This window comes from Oncorhynchus kisutch, unplaced genomic scaffold (genome assembly GCF_002021735.2).
Source record: "Oncorhynchus kisutch isolate 150728-3 unplaced genomic scaffold, Okis_V2 scaffold1265, whole genome shotgun sequence".
Taxonomy (NCBI): domain Eukaryota; kingdom Metazoa; phylum Chordata; class Actinopteri; order Salmoniformes; family Salmonidae; genus Oncorhynchus; species Oncorhynchus kisutch.
Genome location: NW_022263210.1, coordinates 42,593 through 65,204, shown reverse-complemented (window position 1 = coordinate 65,204; position 22,612 = coordinate 42,593). Strand labels below are relative to the sequence as shown.

The following is a 22,612-nucleotide window of genomic DNA, read 5'->3' as shown; positions in this document are numbered from 1 at the left end:
AGTTTGATTTGGATGTAATCAAGTTTAATTTACATATTGTCTGGATCAAAGCCAAAAGATCTAACTGTGTGCTCCATATTCCATTTTGACTGCGCCCTTGAATTATGTTTATTACACCAGGATGGCCGAGAGGTTAAGGCGTTGGACTTAAGATCCAATGGACATATGTCCTCGTGGGTTCGAACCCCACTCCTGGTATGAGTTCATCTATCATTTGGATGTAATCAATTGTCCTTTCACTCATTTGAAATTTCTTTGGATGAAAGATGAAGAATTGACTTTGTTCCCCTTATTCTTCCTTGACTCAGCAAGTGTTTATCGTTTAAAAACACAAAAGATGGCTAAGTAGTTATGGTGTTAGAGTCATTATCAACTTAATTATTATTCTTCTTGCTTCGAAACCCCATTCTTGTATTAAGTTTGATTTGGATGTCAACAAGTCTCATTTAGATATTGTCTGGCTCAAAGCCAAAATAATTACTGTGTGCTCCTCATTCGAATTTCACTGGGCTCTTGATTGTACTTTACACCAGGATGGCTGAGTGTTTTAGACTGTTGGAATAAAAATCCAATGAATGCTATGTTCTTGTGGGTACCAACCGCATTCCTGGAAAAAACTTACTTTGGATGTAATCAACCCACCTTTCATTAATTTCCAATTAGCGTGGCTCAAATCTGAAAGGAATGACTATGACAAGATCTTCTACTTTGACTCAGCTCTTGTTAGTCTTTTAGAAACACCTGGATGTCAGTGTGTTTAAGGCGTTAGACTCATTATCAAAATTAAATGTTCTTGTTTGTTCCAAACCTACATCTGGTAGAAAGTTTGATTTGGATGTAATCAAGTTTAATTTACATATTGTCTGGATCAAAGCCAAAAGATCTAACTGTGTGCTCCATATTCCATTTTGACTGCGCCCTTGAATTTATGTTTATTACACCAGGATGGCCGAGAGGTTAAGGCGTTGGACTTAAGATCCAATGGACATATGTCCTCGTGGGTTCGAACCCCACTCCTGGTATGAGTTCATCTATCATTTGGATGTAATCAATTGTCCTTTCACTCATTTGAAATTTCTTTGGATGAAAGATGAAAGAATTGACTTTGTTCCCCTTATTCTTCCTTGACTCAGCAAGTGTTTATCGTTTAAAAACACAAAAGATGGCTAAGTAGTTATGGTGTTAGAGTCATTATCAACTTAATTATTATTCTTCTTGCTTCGAAACCCCATTCTTGTATTAAGTTTGATTTGGATGTCAACAAGTCTCATTTAGATATTGTCTGGCTCAAAGCCAAAATAATTGACTGTGTGCTCCTCATTCGAATTTCACTGGGCTCTTGATTGTACTTTACACCAGGATGGCTGAGTGTTTTAGACTGTTGGAATAAAAATCCAATGAATGCTATGTTCTTGTGGGTACCAACCGCATTCCTGGAAAAAACTTACTTTGGATGTAATCAACCCACCTTTCATTAATTTCCAATTAGCGTGGCTCAAATCTGAAAGGAATGACTATGACAAGATCTTCTACTTTGACTCAGCTCTTGTTAGTCTTTTAGAAACACCTGGATGTCAGTGTGTTTAAGGCGTTAGACTCATTATCAAAATTAAATGTTCTTGTTTGTTCCAAACCTACATCTGGTAGAAAGTTTGATTTGGATGTAATCAAGTTTAATTTACATATTGTCTGGATCAAAGCCAAAAGATCTAACTGTGTGCTCCATATTCCATTTTGACTGCGCCCTTGAATTATGTTTATTACACCAGGATGGCCGAGAGGTTAAGGCGTTGGACTTAAGATCCAATGGACATATGTCCTCGTGGGTTCGAACCCCACTCCTGGTATGAGTTCATCTATTATTTGGATGTAATCAATTGTCCTTTCACTCATTTGAAATTTCTTTGGATGAAAGATGTAAGAATTGACTTTGTTCCCCTTATTCTTCCTTGACTCAGCAAGTGTTTATCGTTTAAAAACACAAAAGATGGCTAAGTAGTTATGGTGTTAGAGTCATTATCAACTTAATTATTATTCTTCTTGCTTCGAAACCCCATTCTTGTATTAAGTTTGATTTGGATGTCAACAAGTCTCATTTAGATATTGTCTGGCTCAAAGCCAAAATAATTTACTGTGTGCTCCTTCATTCGAATTTCACTGGGCTCTTGATTGTACTTTACACCAGGATGGCTGAGTGTTTTAGACTGTTGGAATAAAAATCCAATGAATGCTATGTTCTTGTGGGTACCAACCGCATTCCTGGAAAAAACTTACTTTGGATGTAATCAACCCACCTTTCATTAATTTCCAATTAGCGTGGCTCAAATCTGAAAGGAATGACTATGACAAGATCTTCTACTTTGACTCAGCTCTTGTTAGTCTTTTAGAAACACCTGGATGTCAGTGTGTTTAAGGCGTTAGACTCATTATCAAAATTAAATGTTCTTGTTTGTTCCAAACCTACATCTGGTAGAAAGTTTGATTTGGATGTAATCAAGTTTAATTTACATATTGTCTGGATCAAAGCCAAAAGATCTAACTGTGTGCTCCATATTCCATTTTGACTGCGCCCTTGAATTTATGTTTATTACACCAGGATGGCCGAGAGGTTAAGGCGTTGGACTTAAGATCCAATGGACATATGTCCTCGTGGGTTCGAACCCCACTCCTGGTATGAGTTCATCTATCATTTGGATGTAATCAATTGTCCTTTCACTCATTTGAAATTTCTTTGGATGAAAGATGTAAGAATTGACTTTGTTCCCCTTATTCTTCCTTGACTCAGCAAGTGTTTATCGTTTAAAAACACAAAAGATGGCTAAGTAGTTATGGTGTTAGAGTCATTATCAACTTAATTATTATTCTTCTTGCTTCGAAACCCCATTCTTGTATTAAGTTTGATTTGGATGTCAACAAGTCTCATTTAGATATTGTCTGGCTCAAAGCCAAAATAATTTACTGTGTGCTCCTCATTCCAATTTCACTGGGCTCTTGATTGTACTTTACACCAGGATGGCTGAGTGTTTTAGACTGTTGGAATAAAAATCCAATGAATGCTATGTTCTTGTGGGTACCAAACACATTCCTGGAAAAAACTTACTTTGGATGTAATCAACCCACCTTTCATTAATTTCCAATTAGCGTGGCTCAAATCTGAAAGGAATGACTATGACAAGATCTTCTACTTTGACTCAGCTCTTGTTAGTCTTTTAGAAACACCTGGATGTCAGTGTGTTTAAGGCGTTAGACTCATTATCAAAATTAAATGTTCTTGTTTGTTCCAAACCTACATCTGGTAGAAAGTTTGATTTGGATGTAATCAAGTTTAATTTACATATTGTCTGGATCAAAGCCAAAAGATCTAACTGTGTGCTCCATATTCCATTTTGACTGCGCCCTTGAATTTATGTTTATTACACCAGGATGGCCGAGAGGTTAAGGCGTTGGACTTAAGATCCAATGGACATATGTCCTCGTGGGTTCGAACCCCACTCCTGGTATGAGTTCATCTATCATTTGGATGTAATCAATTGTCCTTTCACTCATTTGAAATTTCTTTGGATGAAAGATGAAAGAATTGACTTTGTTCCCCTTATTCTTCCTTGACTCAGCAAGTGTTTATCGTTTAAAAACACAAAAGATGGCTAAGTAGTTATGGTGTTAGAGTCATTATCAACTTAATTATTATTCTTCTTGCTTCGAAACCCCATTCTTGTATTAAGTTTGATTTGGATGTCAACAAGTCTCATTTAGATATTGTCTGGCTCAAAGCCAAAATAATTTACTGTGTGCTCCTCATTCCAATTTCACTGGGCTCTTGATTGTACTTTACACCAGGATGGCTGAGTGTTTTAGACTGTTGGAATAAAAATCCAATGAATGCTATGTTCTTGTGGGTACCAAACACATTCCTGGAAAAAACTTACTTTGGATGTAATCAACCCACCTTTCATTAATTTCCAATTAGCGTGGCTCAAATCTGAAAGGAATGACTATGACAAGATCTTCTACTTTGACTCAGCTCTTGTTAGTCTTTTAGAAACACCTGGATGTCAGTGTGTTTAAGGCGTTAGACTCATTATCAAAATTAAATGTTCTTGTTTGTTCCAAACCTACATCTGGTAGAAAGTTTGATTTGGATGTAATCAAGTTTAATTTACATATTGTCTGGATCAAAGCCAAAAGATCTAACTGTGTGCTCCATATTCCATTTTGACTGCGCCCTTGAATTTATGTTTATTACACCAGGATGGCCGAGAGGTTAAGGCGTTGGACTTAAGATCCAATGGACATATGTCCTCGTGGGTTCGAACCCCACTCCTGGTATGAGTTCATCTATCATTTGGATGTAATCAATTGTCCTTTCACTCATTTGAAATTTCTTTGGATGAAAGATGAAAGAATTGACTTTGTTCCCCTTATTCTTCCTTGACTCAGCAAGTGTTTATCGTTTAAAAACACAAAAGATGGCTAAGTAGTTATGGTGTTAGAGTCATTATCAACTTAATTATTATTCTTCTTGCTTCGAAACCCCATTCTTGTATTAAGTTTGATTTGGATGTCAACAAGTCTCATTTAGATATTGTCTGGCTCAAAGCCAAAATAATTTACTGTGTGCTCCTCATTCGAATTTCACTGGGCTCTTGATTGTACTTTACACCAGGATGGCTGAGTGTTTTAGACTGTTGGAATAAAAATCCAATGAATGCTATGTTCTTGTGGGTACCAACCGCATTCCTGGAAAAAACTTACTTTGGATGTAATCAACCCACCTTTCATTAATTTCCAATTAGCGTGGCTCAAATCTGAAAGGAATGACTATGACAAGATCTTCTACTTTGACTCAGCTCTTGTTAGTCTTTTAGAAACACCTGGATGTCAGTGTGTTTAAGGCGTTAGACTCATTATCAAAATTAAATGTTCTTGTTTGTTCCAAACCTACATCTGGTAGAAAGTTTGATTTGGATGTAATCAAGTTTAATTTACATATTGTCTGGATCAAAGCCAAAAGATCTAACTGTGTGCTCCATATTCCATTTTGACTGCGCCCTTGAATTTATGTTTATTACACCAGGATGGCCGAGAGGTTAAGGCGTTGGACTTAAGATCCAATGGACATATGTCCTCGTGGGTTCGAACCCCACTCCTGGTATGAGTTCATCTATCATTTGGATGTAATCAATTGTCCTTTCACTCATTTGAAATTTCTTTGGATGAAAGATGAAAGAATTGACTTTGTTCCCCTTATTCTTCCTTGACTCAGCAAGTGTTTATCGTTTAAAAACACAAAAGATGGCTAAGTAGTTATGGTGTTAGAGTCATTATCAACTTAATTATTATTCTTCTTGCTTCGAAACCCCATTCTTGTATTAAGTTTGATTTGGATGTCAACAAGTCTCATTTAGATATTGTCTGGCTCAAAGCCAAAATAATTTACTGTGTGCTCCTCATTCCAATTTCACTGGGCTCTTGATTGTACTTTACACCAGGATGGCTGAGTGTTTTAGACTGTTGGAATAAAAATCCAATGAATGCTATGTTCTTGTGGGTACCAAACACATTCCTGGAAAAAACTTACTTTGGATGTAATCAACCCACCTTTCATTAATTTCCAATTAGCGTGGCTCAAATCTGAAAGGAATGACTATGACAAGATCTTCTACTTTGACTCAGCTCTTGTTAGTCTTTTAGAAACACCTGGATGTCAGTGTGTTTAAGGCGTTAGACTCATTATCAAAATTAAATGTTCTTGTTTGTTCCAAACCTACATCTGGTAGAAAGTTTGATTTGGATGTAATCAAGTTTAATTTACATATTGTCTGGATCAAAGCCAAAAGATCTAACTGTGTGCTCCATATTCCATTTTGACTGCGCCCTTGAATTTATGTTTATTACACCAGGATGGCCGAGAGGTTAAGGCGTTGGACTTAAGATCCAATGGACATATGTCCTCGTGGGTTCGAACCCCACTCCTGGTATGAGTTCATCTATCATTTGGATGTAATCAATTGTCCTTTCACTCATTTGAAATTTCTTTGGATGAAAGATGAAAGAATTGACTTTGTTCCCCTTATTCTTCCTTGACTCAGCAAGTGTTTATCGTTTAAAAACACAAAAGATGGCTAAGTAGTTATGGTGTTAGAGTCATTATCAACTTAATTATTATTCTTCTTGCTTCGAAACCCCATTCTTGTATTAAGTTTGATTTGGATGTCAACAAGTCTCATTTAGATATTGTCTGGCTCAAAGCCAAAATAATTTACTGTGTGCTCCTCATTCGAATTTCACTGGGCTCTTGATTGTACTTTACACCAGGATGGCTGAGTGTTTTAGACTGTTGGAATAAAAATCCAATGAATGCTATGTTCTTGTGGGTACCAACCGCATTCCTGGAAAAAACTTACTTTGGATGTAATCAACCCACCTTTCATTAATTTCCAATTAGCGTGGCTCAAATCTGAAAGGAATGACTATGACAAGATCTTCTACTTTGACTCAGCTCTTGTTAGTCTTTTAGAAACACCTGGATGTCAGTGTGTTTAAGGCGTTAGACTCATTATCAAAATTAAATGTTCTTGTTTGTTCCAAACCTACATCTGGTAGAAAGTTTGATTTGGATGTAATCAAGTTTAATTTACATATTGTCTGGATCAAAGCCAAAAGATCTAACTGTGTGCTCCATATTCCATTTTGACTGCGCCCTTGAATTTATGTTTATTACACCAGGATGGCCGAGAGGTTAAGGCGTTGGACTTAAGATCCAATGGACATATGTCCTCGTGGGTTCGAACCCCACTCCTGGTATGAGTTCATCTATCATTTGGATGTAATCAATTGTCCTTTCACTCATTTGAAATTTCTTTGGATGAAAGATGAAAGAATTGACTTTGTTCCCCTTATTCTTCCTTGACTCAGCAAGTGTTTATCGTTTAAAAACACAAAAGATGGCTAAGTAGTTATGGTGTTAGAGTCATTATCAACTTAATTATTATTCTTCTTGCTTCGAAACCCCATTCTTGTATTAAGTTTGATTTGGATGTCAACAAGTCTCATTTAGATATTGTCTGGCTCAAAGCCAAAATAATTTACTGTGTGCTCCTCATTCGAATTTCACTGGGCTCTTGATTGTACTTTACACCAGGATGGCTGAGTGTTTTAGACTGTTGGAATAAAAATCCAATGAATGCTATGTTCTTGTGGGTACCAAACACATTCCTGGAAAAAACTTACTTTGGATGTAATCAACCCACCTTTCATTAATTTCCAATTAGCGTGGCTCAAATCTGAAAGGAATGACTATGACAAGATCTTCTACTTTGACTCAGCTCTTGTTAGTCTTTTAGAAACACCTGGATGTCAGTGTGTTTAAGGCGTTAGACTCATTATCAAAATTTAAATGTTCTTGTTTGTTCCAAACCTACATCTGGTAGAAAGTTTGATTTGGATGTAATCAAGTTTAATTTACATATTGTCTGGATCAAAGCCAAAAGATCTAACTGTGTGCTCCATATTCCATTTTGACTGCGCCCTTGAATTTATGTTTATTACACCAGGATGGCCGAGAGGTTAAGGCGTTGGACTTAAGATCCAATGGACATATGTCCTCGTGGGTTCGAACCCCACTCCTGGTATGAGTTCATCTATCATTTGGATGTAATCAATTGTCCTTTCACTCATTTGAAATTTCTTTGGATGAAAGATGAAAGAATTGACTTTGTTCCCCTTATTCTTCCTTGACTCAGCAAGTGTTTATCGTTTAAAAACACAAAAGATGGCTAAGTAGTTATGGTGTTAGAGTCATTATCAACTTAATTATTATTCTTCTTGCTTCGAAACCCCATTCTTGTATTAAGTTTGATTTGGATGTCAACAAGTCTCATTTAGATATTGTCTGGCTCAAAGCCAAAATAATTTACTGTGTGCTCCTCATTCGAATTTCACTGGGCTCTTGATTGTACTTTACACCAGGATGGCTGAGTGTTTTAGACTGTTGGAATAAAAATCCAATGAATGCTATGTTCTTGTGGGTACCAACCGCATTCCTGGAAAAAACTTACTTTGGATGTAATCAACCCACCTTTCATTAATTTCCAATTAGCGTGGCTCAAATCTGAAAGGAATGACTATGACAAGATCTTCTACTTTGACTCAGCTCTTGTTAGTCTTTTAGAAACACCTGGATGTCAGTGTGTTTAAGGCGTTAGACTCATTATCAAAATTAAATGTTCTTGTTTGTTCCAAACCTACATCTGGTAGAAAGTTTGATTTGGATGTAATCAAGTTTAATTTACATATTGTCTGGATCAAAGCCAAAAGATCTAACTGTGTGCTCCATATTCCATTTTGACTGCGCCCTTGAATTTATGTTTATTACACCAGGATGGCCGAGAGGTTAAGGCGTTGGACTTAAGATCCAATGGACATATGTCCTCGTGGGTTCGAACCCCACTCCTGGTATGAGTTCATCTATCATTTGGATGTAATCAATTGTCCTTTCACTCATTTGAAATTTCTTTGGATGAAAGATGAAAGAATTGACTTTGTTCCCCTTATTCTTCCTTGACTCAGCAAGTGTTTATCGTTTAAAAACACAAAAGATGGCTAAGTAGTTATGGTGTTAGAGTCATTATCAACTTAATTATTATTCTTCTTGCTTCGAAACCCCATTCTTGTATTAAGTTTGATTTGGATGTCAACAAGTCTCATTTAGATATTGTCTGGCTCAAAGCCAAAATAATTTACTGTGTGCTCCTCATTCGAATTTCACTGGGCTCTTGATTGTACTTTACACCAGGATGGCTGAGTGTTTTAGACTGTTGGAATAAAAATCCAATGAATGCTATGTTCTTGTGGGTACCAACCGCATTCCTGGAAAAAACTTACTTTGGATGTAATCAACCCACCTTTCATTAATTTCCAATTAGCGTGGCTCAAATCTGAAAGGAATGACTATGACAAGATCTTCTACTTTGACTCAGCTCTTGTTAGTCTTTTAGAAACACCTGGATGTCAGTGTGTTTAAGGCGTTAGACTCATTATCAAAATTAAATGTTCTTGTTTGTTCCAAACCTACATCTGGTAGAAAGTTTGATTTGGATGTAATCAAGTTTAATTTACATATTGTCTGGATCAAAGCCAAAAGATCTAACTGTGTGCTCCATATTCCATTTTGACTGCGCCCTTGAATTTATGTTTATTACACCAGGATGGCCGAGAGGTTAAGGCGTTGGACTTAAGATCCAATGGACATATGTCCTCGTGGGTTCGAACCCCACTCCTGGTATGAGTTCATCTATCATTTGGATGTAATCAATTGTCCTTTCACTCATTTGAAATTTCTTTGGATGAAAGATGAAAGAATTGACTTTGTTCCCCTTATTCTTCCTTGACTCAGCAAGTGTTTATCGTTTAAAAACACAAAAGATGGCTAAGTAGTTATGGTGTTAGAGTCATTATCAACTTAATTATTATTCTTCTTGCTTCGAAACCCCATTCTTGTATTAAGTTTGATTTGGATGTCAACAAGTCTCATTTAGATATTGTCTGGCTCAAAGCCAAAATAATTTACTGTGTGCTCCTCATTCGAATTTCACTGGGCTCTTGATTGTACTTTACACCAGGATGGCTGAGTGTTTTAGACTGTTGGAATAAAAATCCAATGAATGCTATGTTCTTGTGGGTACCAACCGCATTCCTGGAAAAAACTTACTTTGGATGTAATCAACCCACCTTTCATTAATTTCCAATTAGCGTGGCTCAAATCTGAAAGGAATGACTATGACAAGATCTTCTACTTTGACTCAGCTCTTGTTAGTCTTTTAGAAACACCTGGATGTCAGTGTGTTTAAGGCGTTAGACTCATTATCAAAATTAAATGTTCTTGTTTGTTCCAAACCTACATCTGGTAGAAAGTTTGATTTGGATGTAATCAAGTTTAATTTACATATTGTCTGGATCAAAGCCAAAAGATCTAACTGTGTGCTCCATATTCCATTTTGACTGCGCCCTTGAATTTATGTTTATTACACCAGGATGGCCGAGAGGTTAAGGCGTTGGACTTAAGATCCAATGGACATATGTCCTCGTGGGTTCGAACCCCACTCCTGGTATGAGTTCATCTATCATTTGGATGTAATCAATTGTCCTTTCACTCATTTGAAATTTCTTTGGATGAAAGATGAAAGAATTGACTTTGTTCCCCTTATTCTTCCTTGACTCAGCAAGTGTTTATCGTTTAAAAACACAAAAGATGGCTAAGTAGTTATGGTGTTAGAGTCATTATCAACTTAATTATTATTCTTCTTGCTTCGAAACCCCATTCTTGTATTAAGTTTGATTTGGATGTCAACAAGTCTCATTTAGATATTGTCTGGCTCAAAGCCAAAATAATTTACTGTGTGCTCCTCATTCGAATTTCACTGGGCTCTTGATTGTACTTTACACCAGGATGGCTGAGTGTTTTAGACTGTTGGAATAAAAATCCAATGAATGCTATGTTCTTGTGGGTACCAACCGCATTCCTGGAAAAAACTTACTTTGGATGTAATCAACCCACCTTTCATTAATTTCCAATTAGCGTGGCTCAAATCTGAAAGGAATGACTATGACAAGATCTTCTACTTTGACTCAGCTCTTGTTAGTCTTTTAGAAACACCTGGATGTCAGTGTGTTTAAGGCGTTAGACTCATTATCAAAATTAAATGTTCTTGTTTGTTCCAAACCTACATCTGGTAGAAAGTTTGATTTGGATGTAATCAAGTTTAATTTACATATTGTCTGGATCAAAGCCAAAAGATCTAACTGTGTGCTCCATATTCCATTTTGACTGCGCCCTTGAATTTATGTTTATTACACCAGGATGGCCGAGAGGTTAAGGCGTTGGACTTAAGATCCAATGGACATATGTCCTCGTGGGTTCGAACCCCACTCCTGGTATGAGTTCATCTATCATTTGGATGTAATCAATTGTCCTTTCACTCATTTGAAATTTCTTTGGATGAAAGATGAAAGAATTGACTTTGTTCCCCTTATTCTTCCTTGACTCAGCAAGTGTTTATCGTTTAAAAACACAAAAGATGGCTAAGTAGTTATGGTGTTAGAGTCATTATCAACTTAATTATTATTCTTCTTGCTTCGAAACCCCATTCTTGTATTAAGTTTGATTTGGATGTCAACAAGTCTCATTTAGATATTGTCTGGCTCAAAGCCAAAATAATTTACTGTGTGCTCCTCATTCGAATTTCACTGGGCTCTTGATTGTACTTTACACCAGGATGGCTGAGTGTTTTAGACTGTTGGAATAAAAATCCAATGAATGCTATGTTCTTGTGGGTACCAACCGCATTCCTGGAAAAAACTTACTTTGGATGTAATCAACCCACCTTTCATTAATTTCCAATTAGCGTGGCTCAAATCTGAAAGGAATGACTATGACAAGATCTTCTACTTTGACTCAGCTCTTGTTAGTCTTTTAGAAACACCTGGATGTCAGTGTGTTTAAGGCGTTAGACTCATTATCAAAATTAAATGTTCTTGTTTGTTCCAAACCTACATCTGGTAGAAAGTTTGATTTGGATGTAATCAAGTTTAATTTACATATTGTCTGGATCAAAGCCAAAAGATCTAACTGTGTGCTCCATATTCCATTTTGACTGCGCCCTTGAATTTATGTTTATTACACCAGGATGGCCGAGAGGTTAAGGCGTTGGACTTAAGATCCAATGGACATATGTCCTCGTGGGTTCGAACCCCACTCCTGGTATGAGTTCATCTATCATTTGGATGTAATCAATTGTCCTTTCACTCATTTGAAATTTCTTTGGATGAAAGATGAAAGAATTGACTTTGTTCCCCTTATTCTTCCTTGACTCAGCAAGTGTTTATCGTTTAAAAACACAAAAGATGGCTAAGTAGTTATGGTGTTAGAGTCATTATCAACTTAATTATTATTCTTCTTGCTTCGAAACCCCATTCTTGTATTAAGTTTGATTTGGATGTCAACAAGTCTCATTTAGATATTGTCTGGCTCAAAGCCAAAATAATTTACTGTGTGCTCCTCATTCGAATTTCACTGGGCTCTTGATTGTACTTTACACCAGGATGGCTGAGTGTTTTAGACTGTTGGAATAAAAATCCAATGAATGCTATGTTCTTGTGGGTACCAACCGCATTCCTGGAAAAAACTTACTTTGGATGTAATCAACCCACCTTTCATTAATTTCCAATTAGCGTGGCTCAAATCTGAAAGGAATGACTATGACAAGATCTTCTACTTTGACTCAGCTCTTGTTAGTCTTTTAGAAACACCTGGATGTCAGTGTGTTTAAGGCGTTAGACTCATTATCAAAATTAAAATGTTCTTGTTTGTTCCAAACCTACATCTGGTAGAAAGTTTGATTTGGATGTAATCAAGTTTAATTTACATATTGTCTGGATCAAAGCCAAAAGATCTAACTGTGTGCTCCATATTCCATTTTGACTGCGCCCTTGAATTTATGTTTATTACACCAGGATGGCCGAGAGGTTAAGGCGTTGGACTTAAGATCCAATGGACATATGTCCTCGTGGGTTCGAACCCCACTCCTGGTATGAGTTCATCTATCATTTGGATGTAATCAATTGTCCTTTCACTCATTTGAAATTTCTTTGGATGAAAGATGAAAGAATTGACTTTGTTCCCCTTATTCTTCCTTGACTCAGCAAGTGTTTATCGTTTAAAAACACAAAAGATGGCTAAGTAGTTATGGTGTTAGAGTCATTATCAACTTAATTATTATTCTTCTTGCTTCGAAACCCCATTCTTGTATTAAGTTTGATTTGGATGTCAACAAGTCTCATTTAGATATTGTCTGGCTCAAAGCCAAAATAATTTACTGTGTGCTCCTCATTCGAATTTCACTGGGCTCTTGATTGTACTTTACACCAGGATGGCTGAGTGTTTTAGACTGTTGGAATAAAAATCCAATGAATGCTATGTTCTTGTGGGTACCAACCGCATTCCTGGAAAAAACTTACTTTGGATGTAATCAACCCACCTTTCATTAATTTCCAATTAGCGTGGCTCAAATCTGAAAGGAATGACTATGACAAGATCTTCTACTTTGACTCAGCTCTTGTTAGTCTTTTAGAAACACCTGGATGTCAGTGTGTTTAAGGCGTTAGACTCATTATCAAAATTAAAATGTTCTTGTTTGTTCCAAACCTACATCTGGTAGAAAGTTTGATTTGGATGTAATCAAGTTTAATTTACATATTGTCTGGATCAAAGCCAAAAGATCTAACTGTGTGCTCCATATTCCATTTTGACTGCGCCCTTGAATTTATGTTTATTACACCAGGATGGCCGAGAGGTTAAGGCGTTGGACTTAAGATCCAATGGACATATGTCCTCGTGGGTTCGAACCCCACTCCTGGTATGAGTTCATCTATCATTTGGATGTAATCAATTGTCCTTTCACTCATTTGAAATTTCTTTGGATGAAAGATGAAAGAATTGACTTTGTTCCCCTTATTCTTCCTTGACTCAGCAAGTGTTTATCGTTTAAAAACACAAAAGATGGCTAAGTAGTTATGGTGTTAGAGTCATTATCAACTTAATTATTATTCTTCTTGCTTCGAAACCCCATTCTTGTATTAAGTTTGATTTGGATGTCAACAAGTCTCATTTAGATATTGTCTGGCTCAAAGCCAAAATAATTTACTGTGTGCTCCTCATTCGAATTTCACTGGGCTCTTGATTGTACTTTACACCAGGATGGCTGAGTGTTTTAGACTGTTGGAATAAAAATCCAATGAATGCTATGTTCTTGTGGGTACCAACCGCATTCCTGGAAAAAACTTACTTTGGATGTAATCAACCCACCTTTCATTAATTTCCAATTAGCGTGGCTCAAATCTGAAAGGAATGACTATGACAAGATCTTCTACTTTGACTCAGCTCTTGTTAGTCTTTTAGAAACACCTGGATGTCAGTGTGTTTAAGGCGTTAGACTCATTATCAAAATTTAAATGTTCTTGTTTGTTCCAAACCTACATCTGGTAGAAAGTTTGATTTGGATGTAATCAAGTTTAATTTACATATTGTCTGGATCAAAGCCAAAAGATCTAACTGTGTGCTCCATATTCCATTTTGACTGCGCCCTTGAATTTATGTTTATTACACCAGGATGGCCGAGAGGTTAAGGCGTTGGACTTAAGATCCAATGGACATATGTCCTCGTGGGTTCGAACCCCACTCCTGGTATGAGTTCATCTATCATTTGGATGTAATCAATTGTCCTTTCACTCATTTGAAATTTCTTTGGATGAAAGATGAAAGAATTGACTTTGTTCCCCTTATTCTTCCTTGACTCAGCAAGTGTTTATCGTTTAAAAACACAAAAGATGGCTAAGTAGTTATGGTGTTAGAGTCATTATCAACTTAATTATTATTCTTCTTGCTTCGAAACCCCATTCTTGTATTAAGTTTGATTTGGATGTCAACAAGTCTCATTTAGATATTGTCTGGCTCAAAGCCAAAATAATTTACTGTGTGCTCCTCATTCGAATTTCACTGGGCTCTTGATTGTACTTTACACCAGGATGGCTGAGTGTTTTAGACTGTTGGAATAAAAATCCAATGAATGCTATGTTCTTGTGGGTACCAACCGCATTCCTGGAAAAAACTTACTTTGGATGTAATCAACCCACCTTTCATTAATTTCCAATTAGCGTGGCTCAAATCTGAAAGGAATGACTATGACAAGATCTTCTACTTTGACTCAGCTCTTGTTAGTCTTTTAGAAACACCTGGATGTCAGTGTGTTTAAGGCGTTAGACTCATTATCAAAATTTAAATGTTCTTGTTTGTTCCAAACCTACATCTGGTAGAAAGTTTGATTTGGATGTAATCAAGTTTAATTTACATATTGTCTGGATCAAAGCCAAAAGATCTAACTGTGTGCTCCATATTCCATTTTGACTGCGCCCTTGAATTATGTTTATTACACCAGGATGGCCGAGAGGTTAAGGCGTTGGACTTAAGATCCAATGGACATATGTCCTCGTGGGTTCGAACCCCACTCCTGGTATGAGTTCATCTATCATTTGGATGTAATCAATTGTCCTTTCACTCATTTGAAATTTCTTTGGATGAAAGATGAAGAATTGACTTTGTTCCCCTTATTCTTCCTTGACTCAGCAAGTGTTTATCGTTTAAAAACACAAAAGATGGCTAAGTAGTTATGGTGTTAGAGTCATTATCAACTTAATTATTATTCTTCTTGCTTCGAAACCCCATTCTTGTATTAAGTTTGATTTGGATGTCAACAAGTCTCATTTAGATATTGTCTGGCTCAAAGCCAAAATAATTTACTGTGTGCTCCTCATTCGAATTTCACTGGGCTCTTGATTGTACTTTACACCAGGATGGCTGAGTGTTTTAGACTGTTGGAATAAAAATCCAATGAATGCTATGTTCTTGTGGGTACCAACCGCATTCCTGGAAAAAACTTACTTTGGATGTAATCAACCCACCTTTCATTAATTTCCAATTAGCGTGGCTCAAATCTGAAAGGAATGACTATGACAAGATCTTCTACTTTGACTCAGCTCTTGTTAGTCTTTTAGAAACACCTGGATGTCAGTGTGTTTAAGGCGTTAGACTCATTATCAAAATTAAATGTTCTTGTTTGTTCCAAACCTACATCTGGTAGAAAGTTTGATTTGGATGTAATCAAGTTTAATTTACATATTGTCTGGATCAAAGCCAAAAGATCTAACTGTGTGCTCCATATTCCATTTTGACTGCGCCCTTGAATTATGTTTATTACACCAGGATGGCCGAGAGGTTAAGGCGTTGGACTTAAGATCCAATGGACATATGTCCTCGTGGGTTCGAACCCCACTCCTGGTATGAGTTCATCTATCATTTGGATGTAATCAATTGTCCTTTCACTCATTTGAAATTTCTTTGGATGAAAGATGAAAGAATTGACTTTGTTCCCCTTATTCTTCCTTGACTCAGCAAGTGTTTATCGTTTAAAAACACAAAAGATGGCTAAGTAGTTATGGTGTTAGAGTCATTATCAACTTAATTATTATTCTTCTTGCTTCGAAACCCCATTCTTGTATTAAGTTTGATTTGGATGTCAACAAGTCTCATTTAGATATTGTCTGGCTCAAAGCCAAAATAATTTACTGTGTGCTCCTCATTCGAATTTCACTGGGCTCTTGATTGTACTTTACACCAGGATGGCTGAGTGTTTTAGACTGTTGGAATAAAAATCCAATGAATGCTATGTTCTTGTGGGTACCAACCGCATTCCTGGAAAAAACTTACTTTGGATGTAATCAACCCACCTTTCATTAATTTCCAATTAGCGTGGCTCAAATCTGAAAGGAATGACTATGACAAGATCTTCTACTTTGACTCAGCTCTTGTTAGTCTTTTAGAAACACCTGGATGTCAGTGTGTTTAAGGCGTTAGACTCATTATCAAAATTAAAATGTTCTTGTTTGTTCCAAACCTACATCTGGTAGAAAGTTTGATTTGGATGTAATCAAGTTTAATTTACATATTGTCTGGATCAAAGCCAAAAGATCTAACTGTGTGCTCCATATTCCATTTTGACTGCGCCCTTGAATTAATGTTTATTACACCAGGATGGCCGAGAGGTTAAGGCGTTGGACTTAAGATCCAATGGACATATGTCCTCGTGGGTTCGAACCCCACTCCTGGTATGAGTTCATCTATCATTTGGATGTAATCAATTGTCCTTTCACTCATTTGAAATTTCTTTGGATGAAAGATGAAAGAATTGACTTTGTTCCCCTTATTCTTCCTTGACTCAGCAAGTGTTTATCGTTTAAAAACACAAAAGATGGCTAAGTAGTTATGGTGTTAGAGTCATTATCAACTTAATTATTATTCTTCTTGCTTCGAAACCCCATTCTTGTATTAAGTTTGATTTGGATGTCAACAAGTCTCATTTAGATATTGTCTGGCTCAAAGCCAAAATAATTTACTGTGTGCTCCTCATTCGAATTTCACTGGGCTCTTGATTGTACTTTACACCAGGATGGCTGAGTGTTTTAGACTGTTGGAATAAAAATCCAATGAATGCTATGTTCTTGTGGGTACCAACCGCATTCCTGGAAAAAACTTACTTTGGATGTAATCAACCCACCTTTCATTAATTTCCAATTAGCGTGGCTCAAATCTGAAAGGAATGACTATGACAAGATCTTCTACTTTGACTCAGCTCTTGTTAGTCTTTTAGAAACACCTGGATGTCAGTGTGTTTAAGGCGTTAGACTCATTATCAAAATTTAAATGTTCTTGTTTGTTCCAAACCTACATCTGGTAGAAAGTTTGATTTGGATGTAATCAAGTTTAATTTACATATTGTCTGGATCAAAGCCAAAAGATCTAACTGTGTGCTCCATATTCCATTTTGACTGCGCCCTTGAATTATGTTTATTACACCAGGATGGCCGAGAGGTTAAGGCGTTGGACTTAAGATCCAATGGACATATGTCCTCGTGGGTTCGAACCCCACTCCTGGTATGAGTTCATCTATCATTTGGATGTAATCAATTGTCCTTTCACTCATTTGAAATTTCTTTGGATGAAAGATGAAAGAATTGACTTTGTTCCCCTTATTCTTCCTTGACTCAGCAAGTGTTTATCGTTTAAAAACACAAAAGATGGCTAAGTAGTTATGGTGTTAGAGTCATTATCAACTTAATTATTATTCTTCTTGCTTCGAAACCCCATTCTTGTATTAAGTTTGATTTGGATGTCAACAAGTCTCATTTAGATATTGTCTGGCTCAAAGCCAAAATAATTTACTGTGTGCTCCTCATTCGAATTTCACTGGGCTCTTGATTGTACTTTACACCAGGATGGCTGAGTGTTTTAGACTGTTGGAATAAAAATCCAATGAATGCTATGTTCTTGTGGGTACCAACCGCATTCCTGGAAAAAACTTACTTTGGATGTAATCAACCCACCTTTCATTAATTTCCAATTAGCGTGGCTCAAATCTGAAAGGAATGACTATGACAAGATCTTCTACTTTGACTCAGCTCTTGTTAGTCTTTTAGAAACACCTGGATGTCAGTGTGTTTAAGGCGTTAGACTCATTATCAAAATTTAAATGTTCTTGTTTGTTCCAAACCTACATCTGGTAGAAAGTTTGATTTGGATGTAATCAAGTTTAATTTACATATTGTCTGGATCAAAGCCAAAAGATCTAACTGTGTGCTCCATATTCCATTTTGACTGCGCCCTTGAATTATGTTTATTACACCAGGATGGCCGAGAGGTTAAGGCGTTGGACTTAAGATCCAATGGACATATGTCCTCGTGGGTTCGAACCCCACTCCTGGTATGAGTTCATCTATTATTTGGATGTAATCAATTGTCCTTTCACTCATTTGAAATTTCTTTGGATGAAAGATGAAGAATTGACTTTGTTCCCCTTATTCTTCCTTGACTCAGCAAGTGTTTATCGTTTAAAAACACAAAAGATGGCTAAGTAGTTATGGTGTTAGAGTCATTATCAACTTAATTATTATTCTTCTTGCTTCGAAACCCCATTCTTGTATTAAGTTTGATTTGGATGTCAACAAGTCTCATTTAGATATTGTCTGGCTCAAAGCCAAAATAATTTATTGTGTGCTCTTCATTCGAATTTCACTGGGCTCTTGATTGTACTTTACACCAGGATGGCTGAGTGTTTTAGACTGTTGGAATAAAAATCCAATGAATGCTATGTTCTTGTGGGTACCAACCGCATTCCTGGAAAAAACTTACTTTGGATGTAATCAACCCACCTTTCATTAATTTCCAATTAGCGTGGCTCAAATCTGAAAGGAATGACTATGACAAGATCTTCTACTTTGACTCAGCTCTTGTTAGTCTTTTAGAAACACCTGGATGTCAGTGTGTTTAAGGCGTTAGACTCATTATCAAAATTAAATGTTCTTGTTTGTTCCAAACCTACATCTGGTAGAAAGTTTGATTTGGATGTAATCAAGTTTAATTTACATATTGTCTGGATCAAAGCCAAAAGATCTAACTGTGTGCTCCATATTCCATTTTGACTGCGCCCTTGAATTAATGTTTATTACACCAGGATGGCCGAGAGGTTAAGGCGTTGGACTTAAGATCCAATGGACATATGTCCTCGTGGGTTCGAACCCCACTCCTGGTATGAGTTCATCTATTATTTGGATGTAATCAATTGTCCTTTCACTCATTTGAAATTTCTTTGGATGAAAGATGAAAGAATTGACTTTGTTCCCCTTATTCTTCCTTGACTCAGCAAGTGTTTATCGTTTAAAAACACAAAAGATGGCTAAGTAGTTATGGTGTTAGAGTCATTATCAACTTAATTATTATTCTTCTTGCTTCGAAACCCCATTCTTGTATTAAGTTTGATTTGGATGTCAACAAGTCTCATTTAGATATTGTCTGGCTCAAAGCCAAAATAATTTATTGTGTGCTCTTCATTCGAATTTCACTGGGCTCTTGATTGTACTTTACACCAGGATGGCTGAGTGTTTTAGACTGTTGGAATAAAAATCCAATGAATGCTATGTTCTTGTGGGTACCAACCTCATTCCTGGAAAAAAACTTACTTTGGATGTAATCAACCCACCTTTCATTAATTTCCAATTAGCGTGGCTCAAATCTGAAAGGAATGACTATGACAAGATCTTCTACTTTGACTCAGCTCTTGTTAGTCTTTTAGAAACACCTGGATGTCAGTGTGTTTAAGGCGTTAGACTCATTATCAAAATTAAAATGTTCTTGTTTGTTCCAAACCTACATCTGGTAGAAAGTTTGATTTGGATGTAATCAAGTTTAATTTACATATTGTCTGGATCAAAGCCAAAAGATCTAACTGTGTGCTCCATATTCCATTTTGACTGCGCCCTTGAATTAATGTTTATTACACCAGGATGGCCGAGAGGTTAAGGCGTTGGACTTAAGATCCAATGGACATATGTCCTCGTGGGTTCGAACCCCACTCCTGGTATGAGTTCATCTATTATTTGGATGTAATCAATTGTCCTTTCACTCATTTGAAATTTCTTTGGATGAAAGATGAAAGAATTGACTTTGTTCCCCTTATTCTTCCTTGACTCAGCAAGTGTTTATCGTTTAAAAACACAAAAGATGGCTAAGTAGTTATGGTGTTAGAGTCATTATCAACTTAATTATTATTCTTCTTGCTTCGAAACCCCATTCTTGTATTAAGTTTGATTTGGATGTCAACAAGTCTCATTTAGATATTGTCTGGCTCAAAGCCAAAATAATTGACTGTGTGCTCCTCATTCCAATTTCACTGGGCTCTTGATTGTACTTTACACCAGGATGGCTGAGTGTTTTAGACTGTTGGAATAAAAATCCAATGAATGCTATGTTCTTTTGGGTACCAACCTCATTCCTGGAAAAAAACTTACTTTGGATGTAATCAACCCACCTTTCATTAATTTCCAATTAGCGTGGCTCAAATCTGAAAGGAATGACTATGACAAGATCTTCAACTTTGACTCAGCTCTTGTTAGTCTTTTAGAAACACCTGGATGTCAGTGTGTTTAAGGCGTTAGACTCATTATCAAAATTAAAATGTCATTGTTTGTTCCAAACCTACATCTGGTAGAAAGTTTGATTTGGATGTAATCAAGTTTAATTTACATATTGTCTGGATCAAAGCCAAAAGATCTAACTGTGTGCTCCATATTCCATTTTGACTGCGCCCTTGAATTAATGTTTATTACACCAGGATGGCCGAGAGGTTAAGGCGTTGGACTTAAGATCCAATGGACATATGTCCTCGTGGGTTCGAACCCCACTCCTGGTATGAGTTCATCTATTATTTGGATGTAATCAATTGTCCTTTCACTCATTTGAAATTTCTTTGGATGAAAGATGAAAGAATTGACTTTGTTCCCCTTATTCTTCCTTGACTCAGCAAGTGTTTATCGTTTAAAAACACAAAAGATGGCTAAGTAGTTATGGTGTTAGAGTCATTATCAACTTAATTATTATTCTTCTTGCTTCGAAACCCCATTCTTGTATTAAGTTTGATTTGGATGTCAACAAGTCTCATTTAGATATTGTCTGGCTCAAAGCCAAAATAACTGACTGTGTGCTCCTCATTCCAATTTCACTGGGCTCTTGATTGTACTTTACACCAGGATGGCTGAGTGTTTTAGACTGTTGGAATAAAAATCCAATGAATGCTATGTTCTTTTGGGTACCAACCTCATTCCTGGAAAAAAACTTACTTTGGATGTAATCAACCCACCTTTCATTAATTTCCAATTAGCGTGGCTCAAATCTGAAAGGAATGACTATGACAAGATCTTCAACTTTGACTCAGCTCTTGTTAGTCTTTTAGAAACACCTGGATGTCAGTGTGTTTAAGGCGTTAGACTCATTATCAAAATTAAAATGTCATTGTTTGTTCCAAACCTACATCTGGTAGAAAGTTTGATTTGGATGTAATCAAGTTTAATTTACATATTGTCTGGATCAAAGCCAAAAGATCTAACTGTGTGCTCCATATTCCATTTTGACTGCGCCCTTGAATTATGTTTATTACACCAGGATGGCCGAGAGGTTAAGGCGTTGGACTTAAGATCCAATGGACATATGTCCTCGTGGGTTCGAACCCCACTCCTGGTATGAGTTCATCTATTATTTGGATGTAATCAATTGTCCTTTCACTCATTTGAAATTTCTTTGGATGAAAGATGAAAGAATTGACTTTGTTCCCCTTATTCTTCCTTGACTCAGCAAGTGTTTATCGTTTAAAAACACAAAAGATGGCTAAGTAGTTATGGTGTTAGAGTCATTATCAACTTAATTATTATTCTTCTTGCTTCGAAACCCCATTCTTGTATTAAGTTTGATTTGGATGTCAACAAGTCTCATTTAGATATTGTCTGGCTCAAAGCCAAAATAACTGACTGTGTGCTCCTCATTCCAATTTCACTGGGCTCTTGATTGTACTTTACACCAGGATGGCTGAGTGTTTTAGGCTGTTGGAATAAAAATCCAATGAATGCTATGTTCTTGTGGGTACCAACCGCATTCCTGGAAAAAACTTACTTTGGATGTAATCAACCCACCTTTCATTAATTTCCAATTAGCGTGGCTCAAATCTGAAAGGAATGACTATGACAAGATCTTCTACTTTGACTCAGCTCTTGTTAGTCTTTTAGAAACACCTGGATGTCAGTGTGTTTAAGGCGTTAGACTCATTATCAAAATTAAAATGTCATTGTTTGTTCCAAACCTACATCTGGTAGAAAGTTTGATTTGGATGTAATCAAGTTTAATTTACATATTGTCTGGATCAAAGCCAAAAGATCTAACTGTGTGCTCCATATTCCATTTTGACTGCGCCCTTGAATTAATGTTTATTACACCAGGATGGCCGAGAGGTTAAGGCGTTGGACTTAAGATCCAATGGACATATGTCCTCGTGGGTTCGAACCCCACTCCTGGTATGAGTTCATCTATTATTTGGATGTAATCAATTGTCCTTTCACTCATTTGAAATTTCTTTGGATGAAAGATGAAAGAATTGACTTTGTTCCCCTTATTCTTCCTTGA

At 36.6% G+C, this 22,612-nt stretch overlaps 28 non-coding genes across 28 annotated transcripts; all 28 read left to right on the top strand.

Annotated features, from left to right (window-relative positions):
• Positions 1-115: 115 nt before the first annotated feature.
• On the top strand, positions 116-198 carry trnal-uaa (transfer RNA leucine (anticodon UAA)). Its single transcript has one exon. It is a non-coding gene; the product is annotated as a tRNA-Leu (tRNA).
• A 741-nt stretch (positions 199-939) lies between these two features.
• trnal-uaa (transfer RNA leucine (anticodon UAA)) lies at positions 940-1,022 on the top strand. Its single transcript has one exon. It is a non-coding gene; the product is annotated as a tRNA-Leu (tRNA).
• Positions 1,023-1,764: 742 nt separating this feature from the next.
• On the top strand, positions 1,765-1,847 carry trnal-uaa (transfer RNA leucine (anticodon UAA)). The gene has a single exon. It is a non-coding gene; the product is annotated as a tRNA-Leu (tRNA).
• Positions 1,848-2,591: 744 nt separating this feature from the next.
• Positions 2,592-2,674, top strand: trnal-uaa (transfer RNA leucine (anticodon UAA)). The gene has a single exon. It is a non-coding gene; the product is annotated as a tRNA-Leu (tRNA).
• A 743-nt stretch (positions 2,675-3,417) lies between these two features.
• Positions 3,418-3,500, top strand: trnal-uaa (transfer RNA leucine (anticodon UAA)). The gene has a single exon. It is a non-coding gene; the product is annotated as a tRNA-Leu (tRNA).
• Positions 3,501-4,243: 743 nt separating this feature from the next.
• On the top strand, positions 4,244-4,326 carry trnal-uaa (transfer RNA leucine (anticodon UAA)). Its single transcript has one exon. It is a non-coding gene; the product is annotated as a tRNA-Leu (tRNA).
• Positions 4,327-5,069: 743 nt separating this feature from the next.
• Positions 5,070-5,152, top strand: trnal-uaa (transfer RNA leucine (anticodon UAA)). Its single transcript has one exon. It is a non-coding gene; the product is annotated as a tRNA-Leu (tRNA).
• Positions 5,153-5,895: 743 nt separating this feature from the next.
• On the top strand, positions 5,896-5,978 carry trnal-uaa (transfer RNA leucine (anticodon UAA)). The gene has a single exon. It is a non-coding gene; the product is annotated as a tRNA-Leu (tRNA).
• Positions 5,979-6,721: 743 nt separating this feature from the next.
• On the top strand, positions 6,722-6,804 carry trnal-uaa (transfer RNA leucine (anticodon UAA)). The gene has a single exon. It is a non-coding gene; the product is annotated as a tRNA-Leu (tRNA).
• Positions 6,805-7,548: 744 nt separating this feature from the next.
• Positions 7,549-7,631, top strand: trnal-uaa (transfer RNA leucine (anticodon UAA)). The gene has a single exon. It is a non-coding gene; the product is annotated as a tRNA-Leu (tRNA).
• Positions 7,632-8,374: 743 nt separating this feature from the next.
• trnal-uaa (transfer RNA leucine (anticodon UAA)) lies at positions 8,375-8,457 on the top strand. The gene has a single exon. It is a non-coding gene; the product is annotated as a tRNA-Leu (tRNA).
• Positions 8,458-9,200: 743 nt separating this feature from the next.
• On the top strand, positions 9,201-9,283 carry trnal-uaa (transfer RNA leucine (anticodon UAA)). Its single transcript has one exon. It is a non-coding gene; the product is annotated as a tRNA-Leu (tRNA).
• Positions 9,284-10,026: 743 nt separating this feature from the next.
• Positions 10,027-10,109, top strand: trnal-uaa (transfer RNA leucine (anticodon UAA)). The gene has a single exon. It is a non-coding gene; the product is annotated as a tRNA-Leu (tRNA).
• A 743-nt stretch (positions 10,110-10,852) lies between these two features.
• Positions 10,853-10,935, top strand: trnal-uaa (transfer RNA leucine (anticodon UAA)). Its single transcript has one exon. It is a non-coding gene; the product is annotated as a tRNA-Leu (tRNA).
• Positions 10,936-11,678: 743 nt separating this feature from the next.
• On the top strand, positions 11,679-11,761 carry trnal-uaa (transfer RNA leucine (anticodon UAA)). The gene has a single exon. It is a non-coding gene; the product is annotated as a tRNA-Leu (tRNA).
• Positions 11,762-12,505: 744 nt separating this feature from the next.
• Positions 12,506-12,588, top strand: trnal-uaa (transfer RNA leucine (anticodon UAA)). Its single transcript has one exon. It is a non-coding gene; the product is annotated as a tRNA-Leu (tRNA).
• Positions 12,589-13,332: 744 nt separating this feature from the next.
• On the top strand, positions 13,333-13,415 carry trnal-uaa (transfer RNA leucine (anticodon UAA)). Its single transcript has one exon. It is a non-coding gene; the product is annotated as a tRNA-Leu (tRNA).
• A 744-nt stretch (positions 13,416-14,159) lies between these two features.
• trnal-uaa (transfer RNA leucine (anticodon UAA)) lies at positions 14,160-14,242 on the top strand. Its single transcript has one exon. It is a non-coding gene; the product is annotated as a tRNA-Leu (tRNA).
• A 743-nt stretch (positions 14,243-14,985) lies between these two features.
• On the top strand, positions 14,986-15,068 carry trnal-uaa (transfer RNA leucine (anticodon UAA)). Its single transcript has one exon. It is a non-coding gene; the product is annotated as a tRNA-Leu (tRNA).
• A 741-nt stretch (positions 15,069-15,809) lies between these two features.
• trnal-uaa (transfer RNA leucine (anticodon UAA)) lies at positions 15,810-15,892 on the top strand. Its single transcript has one exon. It is a non-coding gene; the product is annotated as a tRNA-Leu (tRNA).
• Positions 15,893-16,636: 744 nt separating this feature from the next.
• On the top strand, positions 16,637-16,719 carry trnal-uaa (transfer RNA leucine (anticodon UAA)). The gene has a single exon. It is a non-coding gene; the product is annotated as a tRNA-Leu (tRNA).
• A 743-nt stretch (positions 16,720-17,462) lies between these two features.
• trnal-uaa (transfer RNA leucine (anticodon UAA)) lies at positions 17,463-17,545 on the top strand. Its single transcript has one exon. It is a non-coding gene; the product is annotated as a tRNA-Leu (tRNA).
• Positions 17,546-18,288: 743 nt separating this feature from the next.
• Positions 18,289-18,371, top strand: trnal-uaa (transfer RNA leucine (anticodon UAA)). Its single transcript has one exon. It is a non-coding gene; the product is annotated as a tRNA-Leu (tRNA).
• Positions 18,372-19,113: 742 nt separating this feature from the next.
• On the top strand, positions 19,114-19,196 carry trnal-uaa (transfer RNA leucine (anticodon UAA)). Its single transcript has one exon. It is a non-coding gene; the product is annotated as a tRNA-Leu (tRNA).
• A 745-nt stretch (positions 19,197-19,941) lies between these two features.
• trnal-uaa (transfer RNA leucine (anticodon UAA)) lies at positions 19,942-20,024 on the top strand. The gene has a single exon. It is a non-coding gene; the product is annotated as a tRNA-Leu (tRNA).
• Positions 20,025-20,769: 745 nt separating this feature from the next.
• Positions 20,770-20,852, top strand: trnal-uaa (transfer RNA leucine (anticodon UAA)). Its single transcript has one exon. It is a non-coding gene; the product is annotated as a tRNA-Leu (tRNA).
• A 744-nt stretch (positions 20,853-21,596) lies between these two features.
• trnal-uaa (transfer RNA leucine (anticodon UAA)) lies at positions 21,597-21,679 on the top strand. The gene has a single exon. It is a non-coding gene; the product is annotated as a tRNA-Leu (tRNA).
• A 744-nt stretch (positions 21,680-22,423) lies between these two features.
• Positions 22,424-22,506, top strand: trnal-uaa (transfer RNA leucine (anticodon UAA)). Its single transcript has one exon. It is a non-coding gene; the product is annotated as a tRNA-Leu (tRNA).
• Positions 22,507-22,612: the final 106 nt, after the last annotated feature.